General features: G+C 42.0%; 1 pseudogene; it reads right to left on the bottom strand.

Moving 5' to 3' along the window:
• Nucleotides 1-3,690: 3,690 nt before the first annotated feature.
• LOC102422956 lies at nt 3,691-4,625 on the bottom strand (annotated as a pseudogene).
• Nucleotides 4,626-6,831: the final 2,206 nt, after the last annotated feature.

The raw sequence follows: 6,831 nt of genomic DNA, 5'->3' as shown, positions 1-6,831 counted from the left end.
GCTCAGCCTAGCCTGCACCCTCTCAATCCGGGACCCTCGGGGGATGTCCGAATTCCAGTTTAGGCCCCATTCTGCAAGAATGAGGCCTAAACTGGCATTCAGACATCCCTCTTGCAAGCCGGTATCACTGGCTCCTAATCGCTCACCTACCTGCCTGCCTGATCGCCCCTAACTGCCTCTGCTTGCTGGCCTGGCTGCACCCTAACTGCCCCCCTGCCAGCCTGGCCACCCCCTAACTTCCCCCCGCTGGCCTGATTGCACCTAACCGCCTCTGTTCAGCCCCCGCCACCATGGCTTTGTCTGGAAGGAAGTCGAACATCCAGAAGATGTCTAATTAGTATATTACCCTTTTATTAGTATAGATGTGACCAATTCATGATAGGAGGCAGAATGGAACTTAGATATTTGTTAAGTTAGAAACTCATAGGCAAAGAAGGGATTTTTAGTACAGCATGGTCATTCCCAGGAGAAAGAAATTTAGAGAGTCTGCAAAGTGTACATTATTGGAGTTCAAGAGATTGGGACAAAGAGAAATTCAAGGCTATGAACCCAGATTTGTTAGCCAGTGAAAGAGCCCTAGAGGTGTGTGCCAGTTCAGCAGCTGCTTTAGTACATTTTTGGTAGAAAACTCTTCACCTGAACAAATGACACTAAGACTTAAGAGTGGACTCTTAAAAATATGGGCACTTTGTGCCCTGGCTTGCGTGGTTCAGTTGGTTGGGTGTTGAGCTGTGCACCAAAAAGTTGCCAGTTTGAATCCTGGTGGGAAATGTGCAGTTTTGCTCTCACATTGATGTTACTCTCTATCTCCTTCTCCATTTCTCTCTCTCTGAAAATCAATATATATATATAATATGAGCACTTTGTTCACAAAAGGAAGAGGAGGCCTATCTTCAGTTTGAGTGTCAGGAATCCAAGGTTCAAAGGAGAAGTGAAAATCAAGAAGGATATTAAGGATGAGGGATCAAACCTAAGGGTATAATAGAAGTCAAAAGTATATCCTGGTACTGCAGGTGTCACTGCTATAAACTTCAAAATTTGATAGGAAGACAAATATTCAAATACCACACTTTAAGAAAGGAGATCATAAGACTATCTTCGATTTCTCCAAAAAATATTATATATAACCATTGAAGAATCATAAATACCTTTTGAATGGGAGATTTCTTCTAATTTATATTCAGATAGGATTTTGGTAATAGATTAAAATAAATAACAGATTGAGATGCATTTTTGCAAGAAAAATTCACAGTCTTTCTCCTTCACTACCTCCCTTCCTCCCCCTTTTCCCTTCCTGTTCCCCTATTTCTCTTCCTCCAAGTAAATACACCTCTCATGTAGTTTTTACTAGTAATGGCCACAGTAAGGTGGCTCTAAAGTGTACTGGAATAATTTGGATGGTTTACTGGCTCAATGGGCTACCTATTTTATTTTCAAATTTTTATATGGGAATATGACTAGTGCATTGATACTCTGTTGTGTCTCTAATGTAACTCTTTGGAAAATTGGGTTCCCATGGGAGACTTGAGGTTACATAGGTTTAACTCTGTAAGTACAAACAATGTATCCATTTAAAAGGAAGGAAGACAGTCCAACCTGTGGCTGCTGATAGACATTCATCTCCACCAAGGCATCTGAATGAAATATATATAACAGCAAATGAGTAGAATATGAAATTGGAAAAGGCGGGGCTTTATACTTCAATTTTATTAGACTTAATAAGGGATTTTTTTTTACTTTATCTCTTTGAAATTGTGTGAGGAGCTTAATTTTATACATAGGTATAGATTTGAAGACTTTTTATATTTCTGGCGGTGTATTACAACTTATGTTGACATTTGGGCTAGTTACCCAATCTCAGCTCAGTTATACTGAACAAAATGGCTGAGCATAATTTAAGGTGGAAAATAAAATAAGCAGCAAGATTTTAGTTAATAATAAAGTATATATTTAATTTAATTTATTAATGTCTTATTCTGAACCATTTCAAAGATTTCTGGGGGGAAAGCAGAGATTTTTACCCTGGATCCTAGGGAAACACATAAAGGAGCATTTAGTGTTATGAGGAAACATTTCAATAAAAAATAGGCTCAGGCAAGCATAAGCTGGGCTGGGTGCTGCTAAGGGGAAAAAGCACACACAAATATTGGTTGTTCATAGATGTGACTATTAGGTTCAATGAGATAAGGGAAAAAAGGTCTGGGAAGTTTTGGAAAAAATGCTTGATAGAGAGAAGGGAACTTCCACTCCACTCCAGGGAAAAAACAGGTTTGAAGTATCCTTTATGGTCCCCTGCTTATTTCTCCTCGTCAAAGTGCACAATACTTTTATGTGGGGTCAATGTGTAAAAGGTCTCTGACTTAGGCTTTGGCTCGCTGTCTTTCTCTTCAAGCTGCCTCCTTCATGCAGTGTGCATTCCCCTCACGGGTCAAGAATTTTCAGGCAGACATTTCCTACTCTATGGAGAAGTCCTAAAATTTCTCAGTTCCTCATACTATTACTGAGAGGGTTGATGAGGTATATTATATTATTTTGTAAAGAATGTTGCCAGTTAATTTCAGAAGCGAATTATCTTAACAAAAGGATACTGGAGTAAACTATGTCATTATGAAAATACTAGAGGCCCAGTGCATGAATTTGTGCACCAGTGGGGTCCCTCAGCCTGGCCTGCAGGATCAGGCTGAAACTGGCTCTCCAACATTCCCTGAGGGGTCCTGGATTGCAAGAGTGCACAGGCCAGGCTGAGGGACCCCACTGGTGCACGATCGGGGCCAGGGAGGGACACAGGAGGTTGGCCAGCCAGGTAGGGATCACAGGAGGGCTCCAGGGTGTGTCCAACCCATTTCACTCAGTCCTGATTAGCTGGATCCCAGCAGCTAGCTAACCTACTGGTCAGAGCATCTGCCCCCTGGTGGTCAGTACATGTCATAGTGAGCACTTGAGCAGCCTTAGCATATCATTAGCATATTAGGCTTTGATTAGTTGAATGGATAACCAGACAACCAGACACTTAGCATATTGGGCTTTTATTATATAGGACTAGAGGCCTGGTGCATGAAATTCGTGCATGGGAGGGAGGTGTCCCTCAGCCCAGCCTGAACCCTCTCCAATCTGGGACCCCTTGGGGGATGTCCGACTGCCAGTTTAGGCCCGATCCTCTGGGCCTAAACCGGCAGTCGGACATCCCTCTCACAGTCCGAACAACTGGCTCCTAACCACTCGCCTGCCTGCCTGCCTGATCAGCCCCTAACTGCTTCTGTCTGCCAGCCTGATCGCCCCCTAATCGCTCCCCTGCCGGACTGATTGACACCTAACTGCTCCCCTGCCAGCCTGATCACCCCCAACTGCCCTCCCCTGCCTTCCCAGTCATACACAATTGCCCTCCCCTGCCGGGATAATGACCCCCAACTGCCCTCCCTTGCCGACCTAATCACCCACAACTGCCCTCCCCTGCTGCAACCTACCTCCTCCACCAGGACCCGCCTCCTCCACGCAAAGCAGCGAAGATGTGACCGGCCTCCTCCGCACTGTGTGTTGCTGCAGGACCTCCAGGCCCCATTGTGCAGAGTGGTTGTGCAGAGTGGTTGCCAGGCCCCACCTCTGCTCTTGTGGTGGCCATCTTGTGACGGCCATATTGTGACGACATCGCGTGTGAAGGCCACATAGGCTTTTAGTAGTAAAAGCCTGGCTTGTGGCTTCATACCCATGCCAGAGCAAGGCTTCTTTTCCCCCTTTTAAAAAATGAAAATGGAAATGAACAGAGGAAGTGGCTATTATGTGGCCACGCTTCTGTCTGGAAAGCACACCTCTACGTGAGTCTCCTCCGCTTTGACTGGCAGTCCAAGGTCTGGGCTGGAGGCAGCGGGATGCACAGAGTACCCAGTTTGTGCTCCTCCTCCCCGCCGGCTGCCAGAGACACCTTTCGCTTAGAGATCTTCAGCCTCATGGCCTTTGCTATCTCAAGCATCCTTTTCTCACTGAGCTTCAGGTCCCTCTGTAACAATGTCATGGTCAATCTGGAAGTCGTTTATATGCAAGGCGAGTACGATCACATATGCAATGATCTTTGCCTTCATGGAATCGGAAATTAAGTTGCGTAAACTGTCATTGTTGTAGGTCACGCAGGTGAAGTGCTTCAGCAGTTTGGTGGTGATGATGTATGGAACTCCAGGTCCCAGGGCACTTTTCCGCTTAATCACTTTCTGTGCTCGAAACTTGATGAGTGTGTCCAGAAACCATATGCATCGGGCCTGGCGGTCTCGGCTCTCCTCACTTGATGGCAAAGACTTCAACGCTTCTATGACAGAGGAGCAGTGGCTATTCTCTTCGATCATCTTCAGTATTTCTTCTGATGTGACATTCCTGAAAGCTTCAGATGGGCTCCGAAGAGCTTCATACTCCACAGGGGAAAGAAGGTCTTCAAATTTATACACGTCTTCAGGCTTGGCTGCATCCGCGTGGCAGGGAGGAAGGCAGAGGGAGTCGTCTTGCAAGTTATCGTGGAGGGCATCATTGACCAGAGCGGTCACACCCTTTGTATCAATAATACTCTCTGCGGCTTTAGCTACTGCACCATTCAAAGATTCATTGCCAACTCTGTTCATTCTCCTGGAGTTCAGGATCATCTATTCTAACCAACTGGATGTATTACATATTCCTACCTATCAATGTCAGGTTTGGCCATGTGATTGGCTCCATCCAAGAATAGTGAGGGATAATGACTGTGCCTCTTCTAGCAAAAAATTAAGAGCCTTCATGTGGTGATTCATTTTTTTTCTTTCTTTTCAATAAGCCTGATAATATTCTTACTCCTCAGTCTGGATTCTGAAGAAATCGGAACACAGGAAACACACAGCCAAGCCATAGCTGTTATATAATGTCAGCTTGTTCTTATTGTACTAAGCCATTAAAATTTTGGGTGTGCTTGCAACTGTAGCATACTATAGAGAAAGGTGACTAATAAATCAATATAATTAGGGTACTTCAGTAAGCAATCTAAAATGTGTGGCATTAGCTCTGGGACTGAAGAGTGTACATTTAACCAACTATAATTAGAGCCAAGAAAATGGAGACTCATTCTCTGCAGTGGCAAACATTTCTTATTAATAACTGTACCTAATGAGCTTGTAACGTGGGAAAACCCATTTTGGTGGTGTGATTTAGTTTTTGTGACTGAATTTAACATATATATATATATATATATATATATATATATATATATAATATATAAGAAAGAGACAAGCTCACAAAAGAATTGGCTAGTTTGCAAATGAATTAAAATGATTAAAATGGAGTTAAAAAATTCTTGACCTACAAAGTTAGAAAATGCAACTGGTTTTTCTTTTCTTTTAACCATAGAAAAGAAAAATAAAGCCTGATTTATACAAATTTCCACAAAATTTCAACTTAATGGCAAGACCAAATCAAAGATAAGCTATACAATTTATTTTAAAGCATCTAAATTGGTTAATATAGCATCCATTAAATTATTTTAATTGGACAAATGGCTTGAAAGAAAGAAACTAAAGTTTTGGGTCTTCCATAGGAGACCTGATAAATTCAAGTTGCCCTTACTTAAATCTAAAGAAAAAGGCATTTTTTATAAAGAGCTATGTGTACAGCTCTGGGGAAAGGCTAAATGGTATCAAATAGGTCAGGAGCTGATCATGTTTTTCAGTGTTGTAGTTCCAAAAGCGCTATGCGTCATGTTGAAAATGAAAGCCTTCTAGGGAGCAGGGGCCTAATCAAGTGTATTCAACACGTCCTAAGTAAGGGGGCACTTATGGCAACTACACAGAAGAACTTCAGAGTTGCTGTGGAACAGTGATTATTGAGCACTTCACACTCTTCCATTTTATAAATTGTAGTATTTACTGGAGTTACTCTGGCCCTTTCCACTATATAAAAAGATTGTAGGGGAGGCAGATAAATTCAAGCAAAGCTATACCCAGAGCTGGTGCAAAGATAATCACCGAACCTAATTCCATGATTGATGTTACACTTGGGGAGAGGATGAATGTGCTTAGATTGTGGAAGGAAAGGTAATAAATATTTACACCCAAAATGTGAACTCTTAAAGATTGTATTCCTGTAAAAATGTTGATGGCTCCTTCCAAAGACACAGATTAAACATCTCTGCCACATTGATATGAGGCTTGTCATATGGCTTGTCTTGGCCAGTGAAATATGTGTGTAGTTGACATGTGCTACCTCTATGCAGTTATATTGCATGACTCAGCCATTTATTTATCTGTGATATCAGTCTAATAATGTGCTGAATGGTGTCTGTATCCTCATTGACGATCCTAACTAAAGAGGATATAGAGAAGAACCTAAGATGACTTACAACAAACATGTAATGGAAGCAGGAAATAAATCTTTGTTTTTGTAAGCCACAGATATTTGGGATAGTTTGTTACCACAACATCACCTAATAAAACCTAACTAATACAGTGAGTTGGTGCAATTAAATAAGAACACCACTGTGGCCTCTTGTCTAAGTTGATTTCTCCAGTTCAAATAGCAATAACAAAGGAGGTAATCAATTTAAATCCAATCTAATACAGACGTCTATATATTTTTTGGTTGAGAACTTGGAAAATCTTCTTATACCACCTTTTTTATTCCTTTCTTTGTCCCAGACACTCTGTTAAGTATTTCATATGTGTTATCTCATTAAAACTCACCAACCTCTATTGCTCTCCCATTTAAAGATAAGGCACCTAAATAGAAGTTATGCAATATTTCCAATGTTGCCTGGATAGTAAGTGGCTCTGGTCCTGTATAGCCAACCACTATTCTCAAGTACTCAGGATAGACTTTCCCCTTTAA

Source organism: Myotis lucifugus, unplaced genomic scaffold, assembly GCF_000147115.1.
Source record: "Myotis lucifugus unplaced genomic scaffold, Myoluc2.0 scaffold_795, whole genome shotgun sequence".
NCBI classification, from domain to species: domain Eukaryota; kingdom Metazoa; phylum Chordata; class Mammalia; order Chiroptera; family Vespertilionidae; genus Myotis; species Myotis lucifugus.
Note: the sequence above shows the minus strand (reverse complement) of the source record. Positions and strands in the feature narration are given on the sequence as shown.